This window comes from Pleurodeles waltl, chromosome 6, assembly GCF_031143425.1.
Source record: "Pleurodeles waltl isolate 20211129_DDA chromosome 6, aPleWal1.hap1.20221129, whole genome shotgun sequence".
Classification (NCBI taxonomy): Eukaryota; Metazoa; Chordata; class Amphibia; order Caudata; family Salamandridae; genus Pleurodeles; species Pleurodeles waltl.
Genome location: NC_090445.1, coordinates 1,452,609,797 through 1,452,632,857, shown reverse-complemented (window position 1 = coordinate 1,452,632,857; position 23,061 = coordinate 1,452,609,797). Strand labels below are relative to the sequence as shown.

The 23,061-nt window shown below is 41.9% G+C and overlaps 1 protein-coding gene across 1 annotated transcript in view; it reads right to left on the bottom strand.

Moving 5' to 3' along the window:
- The window catches only part of EGR2 (early growth response 2), a 335,026-nt gene extending 327,660 nt beyond the window's left edge, over nucleotides 1-7,366 (bottom strand). The window contains exon 1 of the mRNA XM_069240905.1: nucleotides 7,285-7,366. The gene's annotated coding sequence lies outside the window, so the exon portion shown is untranslated. The remainder of the gene's footprint in view (nucleotides 1-7,284) is intronic.
- Between the last annotated feature and the right edge of the window lie 15,695 nt (nucleotides 7,367-23,061).

The following is a 23,061-nucleotide window of genomic DNA, read 5'->3' as shown; positions in this document are numbered from 1 at the left end:
ATATGCAATTATAAAGATTTTGGGTGAAAACAGTGCTTAGAAGCACAAAGCACCAACTGTAGCAATCGGGTCATGCCGGACTGGGACAAAGTCTCAAGTTCAGGCTGACCTCAATAGAGTGCAGGCCAGATGCAGAAATAAGGTGGGCTCACTGAAAAAGTTTCTTAAATCCAGTTTGCGCACCGTTGTGAGGTCCTATGTCGAGGATCCATTGTAGTTAGTCACTGTGAGGTCCTGCGTCACTGATTCATTGTGCAGTGGTGGTTCCAAGGGGTTGTAGCACCGCTATTCATGGACCTGTATCAAGGATGCGTAGCGCAGCAGCTTTTCCGAGGAGCTGCAGGACTGCAATGATAGGTCCTGCATCAAGAATGCATCGGGCAGGGGCGGTTCTGGTGAGCTGCTGGTTCCTACATTGGAGATGCCTTATGTTACGGTGGTTCTGTTATGAGGCTATGAAGCCGTGTGTCACACTGCTTCGGTACTGCTAGGATGACAGGCTGGGCTGGCAGAGCACATTCAAGCCCACTACCAAAGGTCACAAACTGAGATGGCACCACTTGGGGGTGGGACTCACAGCAGACAGAGTCCAGGTGTTGAGTTCAAGGTGGCTGGGGTCTTTTCTGTCCTGAGGCTCTGATCAAGAGGCCCGCCAACTAGCCCTTGGAGTCCCTCTGGTAGTACTGGGGTCAAGATGCAGGTCCAGTCCTTCTCATTCAGGCAACAGAGCAGCAGAGTAGCAATCCTTCTTGCAGAGCAGCACAGTAGTCCTTCTGATTCTTCCGGAGGGACAGGGGTGCTCTGAAGAGTTGGGTCTAAGGGTCGAATATTTATACCTGGTGTCCACTTTGAAATAAGAGATGTTTCTAGCGGCTTCTATCACCAGAGGTACTTGGAATTTCCTGCCTCCCTGCCCTGGCCCCAGCTTGTCTGGAGGCACAAAAGGCTTGTGAGTGTACTCAGGCAGAGGCTTTGTGATATGCAAGTGTGGAAAGTGAAAGCTCCGTCCCCTATCAAGACAGAGATGGCCCATCTTGCCAACATCTATTACTCCTTTGTCTCACTGTCTGCAAACAATACAGAAAGACTATCTGCCAGCAACACCTGGGCATGTGACTCAAGATACAGGCTGAAGGCACCGAAAGGTTTGAGCAAGTAAATGCCAACTTTCTAAAAGTGGTGTTTTCAGAATTATGACTTAAATCTGATTTTACCATTAAAGAGGTTTTAAAATACAATTCTTTAGATGCCAAGCTTGGCATGCCTATCTGCTCCCAATTGAAATTACCACTTATTAAATGTAACAAGAGACTCTTGCCTGAATCTTGTTAGCTTATGGGAGAGGCAGACCTCACTGTAGTGAAAAATGAATTTAGGAGCTTTTTAATACTAGGACAAGTAAAACTTAAAAGTACATGCCCAATGTTTCAAATACACTGCACCCTACCCCCTGTGCTGTGTAGGTTCTACCATAGGGGTGGACTATATCTATTAAAAAGGGAGGTTTGGACCTAGCAAGAGATTAATCTTGCCAGATCAAAAAGACAGTTTCCACTGCACAAACAGGCTTCAATGGCAGGCCTGGAACATGTTAAAAGAGCTACTTAGGTTGGTGGCACAATAAGGGCTGATGGCCTCAAGTAGCATTTAATTTAGAGTTCATGGGTACACGTAGTAACACTTTACTAGGGACTTACAAGTAAATTAAATAAACTTATTGAGTGTAAGCCAATATTTCCAAGTTTAAAGGAGAGAGCACAATCACTTTAGCACTGGTTATCAGTGGTAAAGTATGCAGCATCCTAATGCCAGAAAAAATGACATCAGCAAAAACAGGAGGACTGAAGACAAAAATATGAGGGGAAAACACATTACGGGTGTGAGGCCCAGTGGGCAGTTTTAGAAAGTTACCTTTTCCCCACCTAAAGCCCCTAGGGGCCCATTTATACGAGCTCCAACTGTCACCTCCTCTTGAATAGCCCTTGTGATGAGGCACGAAAAATGTTCTGAAAGCTGAGACAAAGCCCCTGGGGGTGGGGATGTGCTGTTGTTCTCTTGACAGGATGACCAGTAACTTGATTAACTTCAAAGAAGGTATACCCTGTGACAGACACATTATCGAACACTTGGGCAGGGCCCTTCTTTTGTTCCCCCAGCCAGGCAGACTCCAATCATGGTGAAAGTACAGCTATCCCTTGAACTGGTATAGAGTAACCACAAAGGAGGGGTTGCTTACTTCCTTGCCCACACCTCTGGGGCATGCACACAGGCTGCGCTCTGTGGAAGATTTTGTCATTTTGGTTTTTGGCAGAGAGGGGCACTGGGGGATTGTTAGTTGTAGGGAACATGGGCAGTGCTGCAAAAGTGAGTAACATTACCCCTAGAAATGTTTACCCTGTTGGTTAGGGGGGAGCCGGGAGTCACCCCCACCTCCCACTCCCCAATAAGCTTGTGTTAGGCATATATGTGGCACGCAGAGTACTCTCCTCAGAACACTACTGGACCTGAGGAAGATCAGAAGTGGACTAAAACTGATGCATGAGACATGAGAAGAACCTGGAGGACTTGACCAGCTCTGTCACTTATACCTAGGGCAAGGAAGTAGACTCCAAAGGTCATAGAGCTGACCTGATTCAGGTTTCCTCGCTTAGAGCTTTTCCATGGCAGCAAACCTGATTCAGTGGGACCTCCTGGAGTAGTTATCCGCCCACATTAAGCCATCTTCAGCTGCAGCCTTGCCCTGCTGCAGGAATCTGAGCTCTAAAACAAGTAAATAAGTCCAAACGTAGAAATCTTCACCAGGCTAAGGTGCCAAAAGCATCCAACGAGCAAGAGACCTATCATAGGTATGAAATTCAAATTTCTCCCACTCTGATCTTTTCAGCCAAAAGCCAACAGTTGCTCTGGAACATTGACTGACAGCTATCTGACTTTATGGAGCCCTTCTCGGCCACCCACAGCCTGGTGCCTTGCCCTGCTGAAAGTTTTGAGCTTCCATTTTAGAGACTAAGGGCCTGAATTAGAACTTGGCAAATGGATTACTCCGTCACACCAGTGACATTATATCCAATAGGATTTAGATTCTGGTGGAAGGGACATCTGTCACCTTTGTGACCAAGTAACTTGTCCACCAAGATTTAAATCAGACCCTCAGTCTGAAAGTAAATCTTCCAACCAGGTTGATCCTGGTTTCTGTTCCCCACCCACACTCCATTGCAGTTGGCCTCAAATTGCACCCAAATCCTGGTTTTCCATGATCAAGTGACCATGGCTGACACTTAACACTTTTTTGAGCTATTTTTAACCTTTAACTTTAAAAATTCATATCTCAGGATCCCCTGATTGAATTTTTATTGTTTTGGTGTCATTACCTTATTTCTGTTTTGGCACTGCATAACTACTTTATACTTTTCCTCTACGTTAAGCCTGTCTGCCTAGGTGCTATAACTACAAGGGGTCTGAGCTTGGGTTTATTTAGTGACCTAAATGGTTCACTCTGTTAACGATTCTGGTTATTGCTTGAAGTGGGTCCTCACCACCCTTAAATAATATTCTAATTTTTTACAAGCGTCACAAGTTGCCTGTAATAAGGAAGTTATAGGCAGGCGCTTATGTAGGGAATACATGCTCCTATGTAGTAAAATAAGAATAAAAAAACAACAATAATAATAACAACAATAACTATAATAATAATAAAAATAATAATTACGACAATAACTACCACAACGATATTAATAATAATAATAATAATAATAATAATATTTTTGTTTTGTCGTTGCTTTTGTTAATGTTGTTCTATTATGTTACTACAGTTAGATTGTTGGCTTGTCTATTAAAAAGCGATGTTTATATATGGATTTGTTCGTGTGAAAGTTATCGGAACCAAGGGAGAAGAAGGTACAGTCGAGGAGGGACAGTGCACGAAGTACGGGTTCTCTGTAATCCTGCCAGTACTGCAGTCTGCTGAATACCAAGTTGAAGAATGCAGGCTGACAAATGACCTTACCGTTGAATGATTATGAAACGAACAGTTAACTAGTGGTGAAAGAAATACGAAGTGTTTAAAAAGAAGCAACATGTTTTTATTCTTATATTAAGAACTAAAAGAGTATTAATTTACATTTAGTACTGGGTGGATAGGGGTAAGAGAGATGAAAGAAAACAAGCATTGGCAATGCCAGCGAGTCTCGCTTCTAAATAAAAATGTCTCTTCAGTCACTGATGTGTTGAAGCACTCAATCATTACTCAGTCTCTGTCACTCATCCTTGCACTAACATTCATTCATCCACCCGCTGACCCATTTACACAAACACAAAAAACACCCACAAACTCAGTTTTCAAAGTTTTTGTACATGCTCAAATGTTGGAAATTGCTGCATTCCTTAAGTAATAACCACCTTAGGTTAATAGCTGGAGTGCATATGATAGATAGGTTTGCAGATACCTTACCGTAGACGCCTTGTTTTACAATGGCTGTGGCAGAACAGCGTTCAAATCTAGTGGCATGTCTTAAGTAGGGGCAGCATTTGCAAGAAACACTAAAAAACTGCAGGATTAAAAACACACAAAGTTTATATTTATTTTCGGGCTTTTGGAGGAAGGCTGTATTAATGTGGACCTAGTCAATAATCCAATTATTGTTGTAGATGGTTAACATAATTACTGTTTTCAGGGTCACTTAATGCGACTATAAAGTCATGTTCATATGTTCTCTTCAAGGCAATCTCAAAGATTTTAAGATAATATTTTTAAAAGTTTTTATTAGTTGACAGCTTCCATGCCCAGTCATATTTTGTGCGTTATTGTGAATTCAAATAAACATTTACCAAAAAGTAAGGGATATGTACACAGTTCATCACTGCTTTACAAAAGCTTCTTCTCTGGTAACAAAAAGTTACAGGAAAGCATACTCCATTGACATTCTAATTAAAGAACTGTTTCACATAGCGTGTTTCAGGAAGCCAAAATTAACTCCAGTAAGTTTCATCATACATTTAAAGTAGATTTCAAACTTGGGGTTCCACAAATGTATCCAATTAGAAGTCCTCGGAGTCATCAACAGTCAAATATTTCAGGAGTAATCATGGGCCAACATATATTTTCTTCCTGATTTTTCACAAGGGGAGAATTTTTGTAAGAGCAACTTAGGTGAAAAAATGGAATTGTACTTGAAATATTTGGGGCTCATTTCAACGATGGTTCAGCATAGGCTGCGGAAAGCAAAGGGGGAGGCCAACGATGTCACCACCATCCAGCTGGTGCGTTGGATGCACTGAAGGCAGAGCAAAATACCCAGAGGCACCACGTTTTTTTGTCCCACTCATCAAGCTTTTCTTGGTTTTCTGTAACAAACTCACAAAGCGTAAGTTTGTTTTTGCAGTGTGATGGAGTGGGAGATTTTCACCTGGATGACAGGGCTATTGTTTGTTTTTTCTCCCCAGTATCGCCATGTCTTGCATGGCATACCTGGCAGCGATGATCACCTCATCCTGAATAGGGCTGGGTGACCGTCTTTGTGACACTGGGCCTTTTTGCTGATGGGCCTTTAACTCAAAGTTTTCTACTGGCTGTGCTAGATGGGGCTCCACCAGTAGGACGCAGAAACCTTCAGTTAATAGACATGTAATATATCGATTTTTGTTAATGGACCTCATCCACCAAGCTCTACAATAGACTCAATTTCTCCCCAAGGAAAAAAATAAATGTGTTTAGGGAATTTTTTTCATTCCATCTAGGCTCATGCTCAATCCTTTTGTGGGAGTACTTCTACGCATGTAAATTTAATGGGTCACTTCATCAGACATGCTTGGAATACCCAAAAAGTTATCACTTTGTGTATTCCATATTTTAATAACCATGCTACAGCATCTCCACTGGGAAAACTCACATTCCACACGGATGCGCAATAATGAAAAATGTGCCTTACTCGTAGATTTTTATCATCAAGCTTCTAAAATTCCACTTATTCAGTTTCGGTGCATCAGGTTGGGAAAATAAGAATTTCAATGAGTTATGTTCTTCCCCTGAATTACGTAGGTAAAAAAGTGAGGATTTGGTTGTAATTTATTATAAAACCCTAATCTACTCTAATCCAGATACATATGCTTGATTCCTAGCCTCTCACATATTCAGTGGTGTCCTTTGTCAACCAATCAAAATTCACGGTTATGTTTGAAAGGTTCTGAGCTCTGTGTCTTTCTTTGCTGTGTTTTAAATGCAAACAAGTTGCAATTTACAAAATAATTCAATTCCGGGCAAACCCTTTGCTAACTGTTGCATACATTTAAGGCACGGTATGCAAAATAGGTGAAGAGCATTGCCTGATAAGTTTGTGTTCTAAACCTTACAGGACCCCGTTCCCTACTTGCAAACGTCTAGAATCTCCAACTTTAAAAACTGGCAGGTAATATCAACAATTCAGAAGAAGTCAAAGTTGAACTTTGAATGCCTCTGTGGTACAAGGACAGGTATGCATGTACAAACCTTCAAGAGGTTAAAAAAGGCACACAATTTTGATTCCCTTGAGAACACTTCTCTCACAATGTCAGTAAATGAAACTGAGGTTAGTCATTTGATCTCAACACAATGTGAAATTAGCGTGTACCATGGCTATTGTAATAGATTATTTTTGTTGCAGTTAATTTATTGGACAGGCTCCTCACCTTGGTGACACTAAATCCGGACACTGACAAACGCTGAGACTGTGAAAGGGACGGTGGTTTTTATACATTCTTGGTATGATCATAGTGTCTTGCCTTAAATAGGTTTAATTTATTATTTGAAAACAGCTACGAATATAAGGACAGCGCTTGCTAGCAACATTAGTTGCCTTAAAGGTATGTGCACTAACCCTGAGGAAACAATCTTCAGCTCAAATTCTTTAGTATTATCTTTGAACTGTGATAAATCGCATACGCTGATTTATCAAGTACGAACTAAAACGCATTTTGTTTTTTTTAGAAAAAATGAATTATTTTTCCTTTTTCCATAGTACAATTATGAGTGATTTGCATAGTGTTCTTTTAAAAGAAAAATTCTCTTTAAAGCAGATTCATTCCTGCTTCAGCGCTTTACAGGGATACTAAATAGTAAAAGAAATGAATAAACATACTACTGAGCACGGACATCGAATACACATATTTTGTTTTCCACCGTTTGCTGACGCAACGTGTTGTGTAACTTGCTATGCAGTGTCAACCTCGACTGAGTAAAAAACAGGTAACTTCTATAGGAGCAAACCTATTGAGGAGTCACGACAGAAATTGTAAATAAACAGAACTCACTAGGTAGAAGAGGTCCGCGTGCTCCCTGAGTCTTGGCAGCTGCCGTGTCATTCTTTTCCGCCATAGTTTCCCATGTGAAGCTTTCGTCCACCATTTATTTCAATCACTACGCGCCAGAAAGTTAAATGCAATGAACTTCTCCAGAGAGCACGGCAGGCTTTCCAACTGCAAGCGCCTAAGGCGGAGCCCTGGCTGACTGCGCGCTCGCCCACCACAGGCCCATTTATTTATGCAAACGGCGCTTGGCAATGACATTGTCATGATAATCGGACTGGTTTGAATGGGAAAGCTGCGAAGATGCCATTGTGTGACGGAAACGCGCAGTGTGATTACGAGCAGGCAGTGAAATAAAGCAGCAGGCAGTCCACACGGAATCAGTGTTAAGGTAACACTGTAAAGTGCAAAGCCAAGTGTTTGAGCAAGAGAGTGTATGACTTGAGAACACAAACCCCATTTTTGCAGAGCAGCACAAAGCATTGCATGCAGTCTTTTTTGCTGTGAGTTCGCACGGATACATTTCAGGAGTTCGTTTAACTCAAAATTGCGCAAAAAACGTCATTTCTGAGGCACCATAAAAGACGAGCGTGTGTCTCTTGCTCTCTGTGCCATAAGAGCCAAACGATACCTTCTGCCAAGGCCTAACAAGGTTGAAACATGCCCGTGGTTGTTTATTTTCGCTCCTAGTGGGGGGCTGGCAGCTCAGGGTAGACTGATCCCTGAGGAGCAAGGTAAGTGCTCGTTTGTATTTGCATAAGGCGGGCCTCTGTCAAGGGTGACACAGTGGGCGAAAAACGATGGATTGTTTGCTACCTGGAGGGGTTGTCAGTGGTAAACTATTTGTAGGCGTACCTCCATCTCCTTTTGTGAGTTGGCACTGCAACCATTTCAACTTGAGAATTGCACACCAGACATCAAAGGACTTTGGTTCTGAATCAGGGGCAGCTTCTCCTTTAGGGCGGCAGAGAGTCACCCCCTCCCCCACCAGCAGCGACAGCTGTAAAACCTCTAAAAGAAAATGATTATAAATGTAGTTTATTACTGTTTTCTTCTACAGGGACGGGGCCATAGGGGTAATGAGCAGTGAGGGGACGTGCACAGCACTCCCCCTCAGAGCGCATGTGTGTTTAGCCGGCCGTCTGGGGCCAGCCAAACACACATGCACAATAGGCGCTCTCCAGCCCAGCAACTCAGTTGCCGTGCTGGAGAGAGCCTGCACGGACTCCCAGCCAATCCTGACAGTGCTCTGAGCAGCGTCAGGATTGGCAGTAGGGCAGGCTGGGAGCCTGTGCCTGCAGCCGGCTGCAGCAGAGGAGATGGAGCAGTGGCGCTGCCTATGTGCAGGTAAGTTTATTTTTTATTTTTTTTATTTTATTAATATTCCCCCCAGCCACCCCGACCTCCCCTGCAATTGCTGCCCGGCCCCTTTAACACCCGTGAGTCGCAACTGGTTTGAATCTCAAAAGACTTTAGGAAATTCGGTGCAAAAGTGCTTTTCTCGTTATAACAGTTATGAATCAGAAAGCACAGATTGATAGCTGACAGCATAACACAAGGGATAATGCGAGTCAAAGGAGTAATTTCTCCCTCCTGTGATTCACAAAGGTATCCACAAATGCTTAGCCACATTTTTTAGATCATAGGCTACCACACAAAGCAGTTGTTAGGTTTGCTAAAGATATTTAAGGGACATTCTGAAAGTTGACCTAGGAATTTATTCTGCCCCTTGCTTGCCTTTGGCTTTGTGGTTTATAACTCATATTTTCTTGCTTTCCATTTCCTGGCTTTACCTGTTGTAGGTTGTCCAGCTTGCTTCATCCCCCCCTGCCCAAACCTTAGTTACAGTATCTTTCTGAGTGCTCCCTTTCTATAAACAGACCTGTAAATCTTCTTCTCATTTTGTCACGTTTGCATTTGACGCATTCAAAAACTGACGGCAAATGTCAGGTGCTGTCTTCTCAAGATCGCTTTTGTATTTTTCTTTTTCCGGATTCAAAGTGAGAGGATTTATGTGACGATCTTGCTGGATACTGGGGGTAGGGAAGAGGTTTTTTTTTTCTAGCACACAACAACATTTAAATGAACTGTGTAAGTATTTCAGAATATATCAGTATTAGGAACACAAGTACAGCATTTTTGTTATTTCTGAAGTGTGTTGGAAATAAATACTTTAATATGATCTTAACAAATCACTAATTTAGGTGATACAATTGCCAAACATTGCCGTCAGTGCACTGCATAGTTTTATTATTACAAGCTTTGGCAAAGCCAATAGGTCTCACTTATGCAAGACCTATTAGCTTTGCCAATGTGTTTTAGCCATGTTGTACACCTGCGTGGCTGGTGTTCAGCATGGCTAAACGTTAGTGGTGTAGAGGAGAGTGCCATGGAGTGTCGCAGAGTGAAATGGAGAAGAGTGCATTAGAATGTTGTAGGGTGCAGTGGCAGAGAGTGTTGTGTATTGGACTGCCACAGTGTGGAGTCGCATAAAGTGGCATAGAGTAGAGTGGAGTGGTTTAGCGTGCACAGGCATAGAGTGTTGCGGAGTACAGTGGGGTAGAGTGCAGTGGCATTGAGTGCAGTGGCACTGAAGTCAGCGGCCTACAGTAGCATAGATTAGAGTAGTGCCTAGTAGACTGGAGTGGTGCAGAGTGGAGTGGCGAAGAGTAAAGTGGCACAGAGTGGAGAGGAGCAAAGTAGACCAGAGTAGAGTGGCATAGAGTGGGGTAAGGTAGAGTGGCATAGAGTGTTGCAGAGTAGAGTGGCGTGTAGTTGAGTGATGCAGAGTGCAGTGGCTCAGAGTACAGTTTAGTGCCATAGAGTTCAGTGGCACAGAGACAGAGATGAGACAAGTGGCATAGAGAGCAGCGACATAGAGTAGAGTGGAGTAGTGTAGAGTAGAGTGGCACAGAGTTCAGTGGCAGAGAATGCAGCGTTGCAGAGCTAGGGCGTCAAGTAAAATGGACCTCTACATGCACCACCTGATTTTTTAATTCGCAGTGTGTTCCAAAATTATATGTTTGCATATGTTCAGTATCACTGTCACACTTCCTAGGTATTTATTGTTTATGAACATCAATCATTTCGTGTAAAGTATGCTGTCTCACAGAGTAAAGTCAATGGCATATTAATAAAGTATTATTAGCGACCAGTGGCATACACTGAAATATACCTTTCAGAAGCAAGTTAAAATATTTGTTTCACTCTGCGAATGTGACAAACACAGTCACCAGAGCACCATCAGTCTTCAAAGTTTCACTTGCTTAAAAGCATATTTTCCTAAATTAGTGCCCCAGAAGCTGAAAGGTGATCAAAAGGGCCTGTGCGAACATGGCAGTAAACAACATTACTATACCTTAGCCAAAGTACATGGTGCATGAATGTAACAGATTAAACCTGAAGTAAACGAGAACACACATTATTCTGTTGGCGATGCAATGACCTAAGGTGACTGTCTCCTTGAACTGAACCCATCCAGGATCTTTTGTTTTTGACTCTCGTATATTATTTGGGCCTCTCCAGATGGGTAATCTAGAAATGCATTTCTCATGTCACTGACGCAGTGATACTCGGCCACTCTTACAATTGCTACAGATTCCAATTGTCTTGTAAAAGTATGGAGTCGAGGGGTGTAACTCAGGCCCCTAGAGCACTTGCGGCAAGAGTATACCAGTGCTTTAAATGGGCAGGTACTGTCCGCACTGAGTGCCTGTACTTCTTTAATTTAGAAGGAAGAGTACATGCAGTGCTCTGAAAATTTGCAATACATTTAATGGGAACATACCAACACTTCTTAGGAGCAAACAGGTACTCTAAAAAGCGTGTAACCACACTTCTGTATTTCCGTTCTGAGGGGCCACCAGACAGTATAAGGCCTTCGAATATCTGTGAGACGTGAGTTTCAAGGGCCCCTCACCACATTTTGAAGGTGGGGGAGAATCATTTTAAGTTATGCCAGTGATAGAGTCCCACCTTATATCCTGAGGTTCTGCCCTGGAGACTTCCAAAGTTGCATCCCTCCTTTGACTGTTGTTAGACGTTTTTCTCCTCCACTTGCCTTTGGGTTGCCTTGTCACTCTACCTTGCAACTTTCACGATGTACAAAAGGAAAAATATAAATAAACTTGGATGAAGGACAAAAAGTGGTGCAGTATTTTGCCACATGCACAAAAATGATGGTTCCTTGCACGGGGGACCTTTTCAGTCCCAACAAGGTAGACCTCCCTTCCCAAAAACAGAAGAGGTGTCATAAAGAAACTTTTCTATATTGACCTTCAACTTGAATGCAGTCAGATGAGGATACTTGACTCTGAGATCATTTAAAAGGTCCTTTGATACGAGGCACAATGCTCCATTTGAATCCCTCAAATGTAGCCCTGGTATGTTATGCGGGATAGCACTGCTTTCTCCATAGCTAAAGTATCTTCCTGTTACATGAATTAAAAAAAAACACATGAAATAAAGTATACTTATTATAATCATATTTTGTTAGAATTAAATGTGTTGCAAGTTTATTAAATTGAGGTTTTGAGTTAACATATAAGACATAAAGGAGAGTCAGAAAATAGTATGTTATGCTATGTAATGCAGGTTTGTAGAGTGCACTATCACCTGGGAAGGGTGATCTGGGTACTGGGCCTCTTGTTCATGAAAGAGAATGACTTTCATGACATCAGCATAGGAGAGGACATTGATGCGGGTGCCCAAAATGTACCATGCCAGGCTTATTGACTGGGTACTTCCAGTCAAGAAGGAGCAGATCCACCTGAGTGTATGTCCTTGGATTCCAATGTCATTTAGGTGTTGGATGAGGTTAAGGTCAGAGACTTTGGGACTCATAACGAGTGTGGCGGTCTGAGGACTGCCACACATGTGGTGAAGGTCAGACCACCGTACTCCAGGTAATCCGACCACCACATCACAACCCTGGCAGGCAGACCCACTAGGGGACCGCTGTCCCCACCAGGAATATCGTTCCAGACGGGATGACGATGGTTTGAGTTGTACTGAGTTGTAAAGCCTGATTAAAACTCAGCTTTCAACAAGCCTTTCCATGGCGGTCACCCTGCAATGGAAAGGCTGTCAGAAAGCCAGTGCTGGGGACTCCAGGGGTGCTCCTGTACTGCCATGCCCACAGCATGGGCAGTGCAGGGGCCCTGCTGCCCAGCACCATCAGAATGCCTACTGTTTGCTTTGCAGACAGTGCACATTTTGATGGTGATGGAGTGCTACATTATTGGCCTTGGCTCCCTTAAGGGAGCTGAGGCCAATATCGTAGCACTGTTTACGATAGTCAGCCTGGCAGGAACGCGAAATTCAGTGTTCCCACCGGTCAGCCCAGTGTGAACATTGTAATTTGCTTGCGGGGGACGCCACAGTATTATGGTGGCGTCCGCCCCGTGAGTTTGGCGGTCGGATCTCACGACCGCCAAACTCATAATGAGGCCCCTTGTTAAATGCTGCAGAGGACTCTAAGAGGATGAGCGCAGCAATGACTCCTCTGTCCAGAGTCATGTTGATGTCATCCATGGTGGCAATGAGGGTAGTTTCCGTGCCTTGGTTGGGTCTGAAGTGGTGTTTAGGAGTTGGTGGTTGTGGAGGTATTCAGTGAGATGAGGAGTCTTTTGCTGATTTTCTTTAAGACTTTGACCGGAAATGGTAACATGGAGATCGGTCTGTAGTTGACAAGCATTGAAGGGTCTGGAGATGGTTTCTTCAGAAATGGGAGGACAGTTGCATGTTTCCATCTGGGTATGTCGCAGAAGAGATGGAGGCCTTCAGAATGGGTGTGAGCATGGCACTGATGGGTTGCAGTACTCTGAGATGACCTAATCAGACTAGCCACTACTAAATGTATACACATCTGGACCAAAATAAATTATTACTACTGTTTAAGATCAACCAAAACTCTACCATCCCTACAGCTGTTTGGGATTTTTATGGTCCCAACTGTTTTAGTGAATGATGCTTGGCCTCAAAACATTAGCTTATCATTTTCACCAAGAACTTCCATGTGCAACAGTCACACATGGACACGTGTACCTTTATGTTCACCAACAACCATCAAGGATATTCATCAAATGGTATGGATTTGCACCACTGTTGAGTCAGGGAAAGTAAGACATTATAGATTGCCAAAGGTAATTTCAGGAAAGGAACCATTGTGTAAGGGCCACCATTATGCAGTGGATACCCACAATTATGTTGATAGTACACACAATACGTTGTCAACAGGCACCAATGGGCCAGGGAAAGTGTCCCACCACAATAATAAAAATACATTCTCCAGTTGTAGTGGTATCTAGTTCTTTATTCTTTAGATTAGGGTATGTCTTTTCATATGATTATATAAATACACACATCTCAGTCTTATGATGGGATCACACTCTCTTGGTATCTCTTTCAGGGTTAGTGACCATTAGGAGTTGAAGTCCCCTCAAGACAGCAGTCTGCATTCTTTCAGTACTTCAGTGCACTTCGTACAACCCATTGACATTTGAAGTTTATCTTGCTCTATATTCTTGGGTGGACTCCAATATGCATGTAAACACAGTAAAACTAGTCAGTGTACATCTGGTCAGTTGTTGCAATCAATGATAGTTACTCATGAGTTATAAAAGAAGTAGGTTTGTTAGCTTATTTGTAGGTTACAGATAAAGCCCCACCAGGAGCAGCATCCTGCCGCTCACTCACTGGCTGAGCAGCAGGGAACATTAAGGTAGTGGGGAGAATGCATAAGATAGCAAGAGGCCACAACATATCTCCCCACTTATGAAAAAAGTGAAATATTCAACAGAACAGAAAAAGGCAAAACACCCCCATCAACCGTTCTTCAATATTATGAGTACCCCATTGAAATAAACAGAACAGATTAACAAACACTCTCTGCTTAACTTTAATACTCCAATGGGATGTAAGATGCTAAAACACAGTTAATCAATACATTCCACAAATTCACAATAGGAGTGTACAGATAACTCAAAACTTCCCTGCTTACCCAACAGAGAACACTAACTACTTGTTCCACTCCACATCATGCACACTATAACAGGACCAGCACGTTGCCTTTCACAACTCCCCATCACCATTCACTTAAGCAGAACCCGGGTTTCACCTACCCTCTACTGCACTGGAGTGCAACCATGTACTCCCATCACCCTATACTCAAACAAGACCAGGGCCTCACCTACCTTCTACTGCATTGGGATGTAACCACTTACCCCCTTAACATTGGGCCTAAAACACTGTCCCCACATCCTTAACCCAGTAGGGTGGATTGACACGTATCCCTGGGGTGCACCCCCTTAACGCTGGGCTTAACACACTGCTCCCACATCGTTAACCCAATAGGAAGGATTGACACATCAGCATTCACTTAAGCAGAACTGGGGTTTCAAGTACCCTCTACTGCATTGGAGTGCAACTATGTACACCCATTGCTGTATACTCAAACAGGATCAGGGTTTCACCTACACTCTACTGCATTGGGATGTAACCATTTACCCCCCTTAACAGTGGGCCTAAAACACTGCCCCCACATCCTTAACTCCATAGGGAGGATTGACACATATCCCTGGGGTGTACCCCCCTTAACATTGGGCTTAACACACTGCCCTCCGTCCTTAACCCCATAGGAAGAATTGACATATATCACTCTTAACATTCTGAACCCCATACGAAGGATCAATACATATCACTGGAATGTACTTCCCTTAACATTGGGCTTAACACTCTGCCCTCACATCCTTAACTTCATAGGAAGGACTGATACATATCACTGGGATGTACCACCTTTAACATTGCCCCCACATCCTTAACCCCATAGGATGTATTGACACATATCTCTGGGATTGACGCATATCCCTAAATGGGTTTATGATGGTCAAAAACACAATCCCAAATACGGACCAAGATGCTAATATCACATCATTAAAATGTCACTCTGCACATGTGACTCTAGCATCCAACCTCAAATTATGCATCTCTAAAATCAAGCATGGCTTTAAAACTTCAGCCCAATATACACATGCAAAATATGGTAAGCAACATTTCATGTTAAAATAGCATTAGGGCGCACCTCCCATGACTCAACAACTTTAAAACACGTCAGAAACGGCATAACATTTCTCAATTCAATACAGCATTAAAAATGTATTTCAGCAGCGGCAAGCATTGTCAGCCTAAACATAACATTACTCAATTAAACCCAATGCATCTTTAAAATCCAGTATAGCAGCATTGAAAAATACACTCAAGCAATGTTTGGTATTGAGTAAAATGCACATGACAGTATATCTAAAGTTAAATTATTCTCCAGACTAGTCAAATACTCCACGTGGGTGAGTGACTTCTCACCCGAATACATTGCCACTGTACATTTTATTCCATTTAAATGCACGTACAGTTCTATATCCTTGTACGAAAAATTGCACACATGCTCTCCACTGCACATGAGCTGTTCTCATGTGCCTGCCAGGTCGGTGCGCTAGTCTTCCTCTCAGAAAACTTCCTGGAAACAGATCAGGTATCAAATGACTTCTCTTGCAGAATAGGCGGCGGGGAAACTCAGCAACCGGGTCAACAGGACGACTGTCACGGTTACTCACAATGTGTGCCCTTAGGCATAGCACTTCAAATGGCTGTAGCGCAGGTTCACTAGTCACTCTTCAGGTAGTGTTTAAATGCTGCCACCAGTTGTTCCTCCAACTGACTTTCAACTTGATTGCCAAATGATCAGTGTCATACATTTTTAACTCTGTAAACATGCAGTTCAGCAGACCATTTCCTCAATATACCCAGTCCATACAAGCAGGTACAACAGGTCTGGCTCAGTGCACAGCTGAGCAGACCACCTTCTCAATCTGCAGGCCACTGCACTTCCTGTTTGCTGTGCACCTAGTAGATTAAACAGCTTGCCTTGAAGGTAAATAGGTACGCGCCCTCTAACTTTTGTTAAGTACAGGCTATCTGATAGAAAAGACACTGGTGGGGCTTCCAGGGCGTTCTTCTTCACTTCACTCTTCAGTTTCTTTTGCTTTATATTTTTCTCTTAGATTTTCAATCTCTCTTCTCTTGTTTTTCCTCTGTAATCTGCTTCCTCCTTAGATTTTCTGTAGGTTGTTTCTTTCTTCTTTCACGCGCTGGTCCTTCTTGAAATCGTCGCCAGTGTTGCAATCAATGATGGATACTCGTGGGTTACAAAAGAAGTAGGTTTATTAGCTTAGTTGTAGGTTACAGATAAAGCCTCACCAGGAGCAGCATCCTGCCGCTCAGCCCCTCACTCCAACTGTCCACTCATCCAAGCACAAACACTGTCAATATTCCAACCATATAATGACCTGGCTCACTGGCTGCGCACCAAGGAACATTAAGGTAGTGGGGAGAATGCATAAGATAGCAAGAGGCCACAGCATCAGTCCTCTGCTCAAGCTAAACCTCCTTCCAAACGTGTTCCATACACGCCAGTGTTCCTGCTTGCCTATAACGACAGAAGGGCTAACCAGGATACATCTGGTAAGGACTTCTGCCCTATGTCTTCTAACTCACAGATTCTCCTTTACAAAGGACAAGTTGTTTGTTGGGCTCTGCCCTCGAATCTCTGCCTTCAGTTGAAGATTGGTCCATATTCCCTAGTCCTTCACTGTAACTTCTGACTGGTGATGGTGTCCACCTGAGGTTATAAAAGAGCAAGGGTCCAGCTCCTTCAAGTATGCTCTTCTCTTTGCAAGTGGGTAGTGACGTCTCTGTCCTCACCCCACCATGTTGGGTTCCTCCCAGAGCTCTATCTTTGATCCTTCTCATGCCTGAGGGCCCCTTAACTTTCTCTCTGCCCCAAGGTTCTCAATGAGGGAGTTGGAGCACCTCTCTGGGTGTTTCAGGAAATGATGAGGCTATCAGTCAATGGTGGCATAGAGGCAGGACAGGTCCTTCATACTGTGGAAAGTGGGACTGGTTCCACCACCGTTCCCCTTGTCCCCCCTAACATGGGAACCAGCAGTCAAGATGTCATCAATCCATCCATTTTCACCATATTCCTTGGTGATGGGGATAAGTGAGTCCTGCAAGAGGGCTCTGCATTCTTCCTTCAACTATATAAGGTGTGACATGCTGCCAGACCTTTATCAAGAAGGCACCCAATATGTAAAAGACGGGCACCGTTATGCTTGGGATGGCCAGAAATGTGCCTAGAATGCCCATTGTATGTCAAGAAGGGTCACTATTATGCCTTTATGAAAAGCACTATTAATAACAATGTTTGAATGAGTTAATCTTGTAATAAAACGAATAAAGAACATTAAAGACACTTTATTTATAAAACAGACAATCAATAATAATGACGTTCGAGAACCAAATGAAAAACCATGCAGATTGGAGATGAAGACATACATTTTGAAATTAGTTCAAGTAAATTCAGGAAAAGTGTATCATTGAACAATCAGAATTAAGTGCTCAGTTATGGTAATAGGCTCAGAAAAAAGACGCTTATAAAAAACACAGAGAAAAATGGGGAATATGGAACAAACTGAAGGTAAATCGGATGAGGAGAAAGGGAGAAGGTTATTGGAATGGGGTAGGATTGGTTTAGGGTGTCAAAAGGAAGGGAGGTCTCCGGCAGAGGAGCAAAGAAGAAACAACAGAAGGAAGAGGGCAGTAGTTAAACATTACAGAAAACAGAAGTGGGCTCACCTACAAGAGGACGACGAGCACAACAGAGGGTATGAAGTAACAGAGTTACACCTTGTTATGTAAAAAAAAGGTTTTAAATCAAATGCAGGATAAAATTAAAGGATTCAAAGTAATTTTCATCGCAAAATGGAATTTTCAAATCATATGCATTCAAAGGATTTCATTTCAGCTATATGTACTCCAAGATAAAAATCATACAGAACCCATATTTTGTGAGAAAATAGTACACAGTAGTCAACCGAGGGGGATGGGAATGGTACGCCACTCACATCTACAGGCAGCCAAACATTTGAGGTAATATACCTTTTTTTCCAGAACTTGAATAGCTAGGGAATCTTTAAAAATGTCTCTTGTGCATGACAAGAACACCATGGAAGTCATTTAGGAGTCAACAGAGGTCGCTGCTGCACCCCCGGCCTGCCCCTTGTGACCCCTGGCTCTGCCTTTGGGATTCCTGGCCTCAGATGTGCCAAATAAAAATGCCTGGAACACAGGAGAAGGTCGTCCCAATGGACGTCAGTTGGGACTCCAGTTTCCAGGTTTTCTGTCCATTTTAGTGTTACCTAAACAGTGAATAATGTTATTTATTCATGATTTGTGTAATGAAGTAGGAGTACAATTAGCTGAAATATGACCCTATCTGGCAGCCAAGGAAAGCAAAAATACTTTTAAATCTGTATTGTATGCATGCTTGCTGATGATAGTGTTTATGTGAGAGAGAGTGTGTGAATATGTGTATATGTGTAAGAGCGTGTGTGTGTGAGTTGAAGTAAAGGTCAAATGACCTGGCGTGTGTTGTCAATTTCACTACCCCTGACATTTTGGTAAATTGACGCCCATGAGCAACACCATAATAACTTTTTCATTTCTCAACATATACCTCATTCAGGGTTTTTAAGAGGCTTATTGTGTTTTTTTCGTTGCTTTTCTGATTTAGGAATTTCAGCTAAAGCGACTTATATAATAACATGTCTATATATTAACTAATGTACAGCAAAATAGTTACATTAAGAAGTTGTCACCTGGACCATGCATTGCTAGACCACACATATCACTGTACATGTTTACTAATTAATACCCAGGGTAGTAAATCATTTTCAAGCTTTGGCCAAATGGGGAAGCAGAGGAAAGAGCCCAGTTCTCTGGGTGCCCCTTCTTTGGCCGTATACAGGAATGCCTTGTACAGTAACGAAGGTACAAGATGGCGAAGGGTGATAGCAGCAAATGGCTGCTATAACGTTGTCTGTCTTACCTTAAAGTCATTATGTTACCGGCATTTTGCCATCAAATACCATGTGCAGCAGCATCTGTATTGATACTGAGCTGATGTACTGGGCGCGGTTAGCTATAGAAACTGCTGCACAAGGAACAGTATGGGTCTTTAATGAAATCTGCACGCGCTTATGTGGATCATTACACATTTCTTTCTGTGTGGGAGATGAGTGCCGGCTATCCACCAACTTTTGAAATGCAGTTTCCCTAATATTCTATCAAAGTGCTTGTGAAAGATTGTTTAGATTAGACGGAAGAGGTGAAAATGCTCTAAATGCTATAATCCTAGGCTGCCACCGATTTATGTTGGTGGGGAAATATTGCACTACTTTTCCATATCAAATTTGGAGGTCCAAACTTTATCAAGAAACAGGAAGATTATCTCAGACTTGAAAATGTATAGACTGGTGGAAGTGACATCTCATACCGTTTGACCTTGATGATATCACAGGATGTGACATCACATGACCGTTGCCCCAGATTTGTCCAGGAAGGTGTCACATGACCCTAACATCACAATGGCTGATGTTCCAAAATAACTGCATGATTAGTATAACAGCATAACACAGACAAATGTCTCTTTTTAGATGCCACCTATATTATACTGCTGACTAGGTATTTAAAAATTCTGGGGCATAATACTTGTCCTGAATTGTACTGAGCGAGCCAAGTGAGTATGCAAGACTTAGAGGGTATCTCCCCACAAGAAAAATCTGAAAAGAATGGGGTGAAATAATCCACTTTAGTGCACAATTTCCACCTACACTTGATAAACCCCCATTGGTGCTGAAAGAGAACTCATTACATTTTCCAATTCTTTTCATAGTGTGTCAAGCCAATTAAACCTTACACTTCTCAGGAGTTGATCCCATTTGTTCAGAATGTGGTATAGGTGCCTCCATATGTCAAACCGTATCTCCTATTCTGCCACTGGAACCAAGCTATACCTGGATGATGATCTCTAATAAGAGTGAAACAGGCACTAGGCTGCAGGTGTTCCATTTTAGGGAGAATCTGGCCTTGCAGTTCAGACAGGACTGTTCCCATTGTAGCAGGGCCAAAACTGATTTGCATATATCTGGGTCCAAACTGAGGTGGCATTGCATGCAAACTAACAGTCGACTGGGATGCAGCCCTGAGTAACTACTACTGGCTGGGATTGATGCAAACATTACATCCATCGCTTTTTTTTAATGTTTCAGTGTGTCATCCAACGTGGGAGGAGTATGCCAATATGCAGGTCCAGTGCACACTGTGCCACTAGAACCAAGCTAATGAGCTCTAATAAGAGTGAGAGCGGTCCTGGGATGCTTGTGTTCTATTTCATGAAGGACCTGGCCTGGAGGTTCAGCTGTATCCAGACTGGTTTGCATATGGCTGTGTCCAGACTGAGGTAGCATGGTGTGAAAAATAACAAAAGACTGGGAATGTGGCCCGAGTAATTATCGGTGGTTGGGATTAATTCAAGCATTCTATCCATCATTTTTTATATACTTCAAACTACATATCCTAGCAGCACTTCAGTCGACTGTATATAATAGGAGGTTAAGCCTCTCTTCTGTTAAAAACCTGTCTGAATATAAAATCTTTGCAGAGTTCAGGATTTAGACACACATGCAACTTTTAAAATAGCAACAGTGTACTTATATAGGACATATTTGGTCTGCTAAATAGATGAAAACAGATAAGAAGCTTGCAAAAAGATCTCAAGGGATGTAACTTCAAAAGGTGCCAGAGTAAATTACTATAGCGAAAGTGCCATTGCAAAATGAACATTTACCTCACACACACCAAAAACAGGTTTGTGGTTTTGAGAAATGCATTATGTGTTATCATAACCCATTGCAATAATGTTAATTGTACCCTGTGTAAGGATGCAAAGTATTGTTGACCCTTGTGGGAATGCGGGTACCAGTTCTGGTGCATTCACCAATTTCTTGTGTGTGTCTCCATGTGCAGTGTGATTCTTGTTATAGAGCAACATTCAAAAAGAATCAATTTGTGTCCAAAATTCTGTATTCAGTTCAATTTATTTATGACTGTTTGGTTGGTCAATGTATGGCCTGTGATAGAGATCAAATTTTACTAATACATTAGTGGCAATAGAAATTAACATATGGCAATTTACATATCTTAATTTGAAAGTCTAAATAAAGAAACTGACATGGAAATGTGAAACATGCACATTTAAATTATGGTGGGCAATATGGGTACCATTCGTATTTTGACATCATGGTTAACATGAAGGCATTGTGCATTTATATTCAAGTGAATTACTAATTAGAATTAACAAGAGAGTATTATTTTTAAGAAGAAACAGTAGAATTAAAGTATATTAGGAGTATTAAATGAACATGAATTAATGGCACCTGCATTGATTACAATTGATTTTATTACCCTTAGTTACAGGTGTGCAGAAAAATAAGTGCACGTTTAAAAATTGTTCTAACAATGTTATAAATAATGTTTGCAATAAAATAATTAGTTTTGTTCAAAAGATTTAATCGTAAGGTGTGCAGTAGGTTTTGTAAATATGTTAATTGTATTAATAATATGCAGTTAGGATTTCTTTGTTGGACTAGGCCTGAAAGATTTATTTTGCAACAGTAGAGGAAATGTATTCGTTTATTCTGTTCCATCTAACCTGAATTCTTTCCTAGGTTGTTAATGATGATATTGAATGTCCTATTGTATTGTAGGCGAAAACCATGTTTCAGATCTAACTATAAAACAATATTTGTTCTAGCTGTTGGACAAGACAGGAAACTTGTAGTTCTCATGTGAAATGTATTAGTTTAGTTTATTGTGTGTCGTGAGAAAGAATCTGAAGTAACAAGTAATTGGAAAAATTTGGCAGATTTGTATGAAATAATTGAAATGGCAATTCATTTTCTTTGAGAGTATCCAGAATAGTTGCAAAATTGATCGTCCCACTGACAACCATTGGACACTGGATCTGGCGCCTAAAATGAAGGGCCAATCAAGAGGACCCTGGTTATTTCTAATTAGTAAAGAACTTTGAAACTTGAAGTCAGTCTTGAGTTAGTTTATTTCCCTGTTCATCTGTCTTAATCCATCCACTCCTGCATCAAATCTGTTGCTGTCATCTCCTGTCCCCTCCGAATCTTCTAATAAGTTTTCTCTTAGTCTTAAATGCCCCATTTTTTTATGCTGTTCTGTGCTAATATGACCAACTAATTCTGAACTGCTGACCTGCCCTATGTGCAGCCCGTTTTCTACACTGTTCTGATGCTGCTGTCAATTGATGCCTGAAGAAGGTGACCATTCTTGCCAACGAAGTACTCCTGTCTGGTGTCCCATGATGAGTGGTATAACAAAATGTGGTTTCTTGTTTCCTTTTTAGCTTAGGCACTTTTGCCAGAATATTTGTTATAGTGAGTTGCCCTAGTTAGATGATTTTTTTCATATTGTTTTTGTCTTTATTTATTTTTTGCCCATGTGTGTTAGTCCGTCCCCACACATGCAAGTCCCAATTTGTGTTACAGATAGTGTGGCCCAGCTCTGCAAACTGACTGTTAAAATTGTATTGTGATGATTTACTGATGGCACCATCATCTGCTTTGACACTTGATGTTAATGTACATATTATAGTTTTGCTAATTAATGTTATCCTTTTTTAATGTTTAACACTACTGATGTTTAGTAGGCTAATTTTTTATAGACATTTTGGTCAGTTAATGTTTTTCATTTATGTTTATAATTTAGTTTTGAGCATCATATATGTGATATTGATTTTGGGATTGTAATAAAGCTTTGAAACTTTATTTAGTTTGGAGTTTGAGTTAATGTTAAAATTGTTCA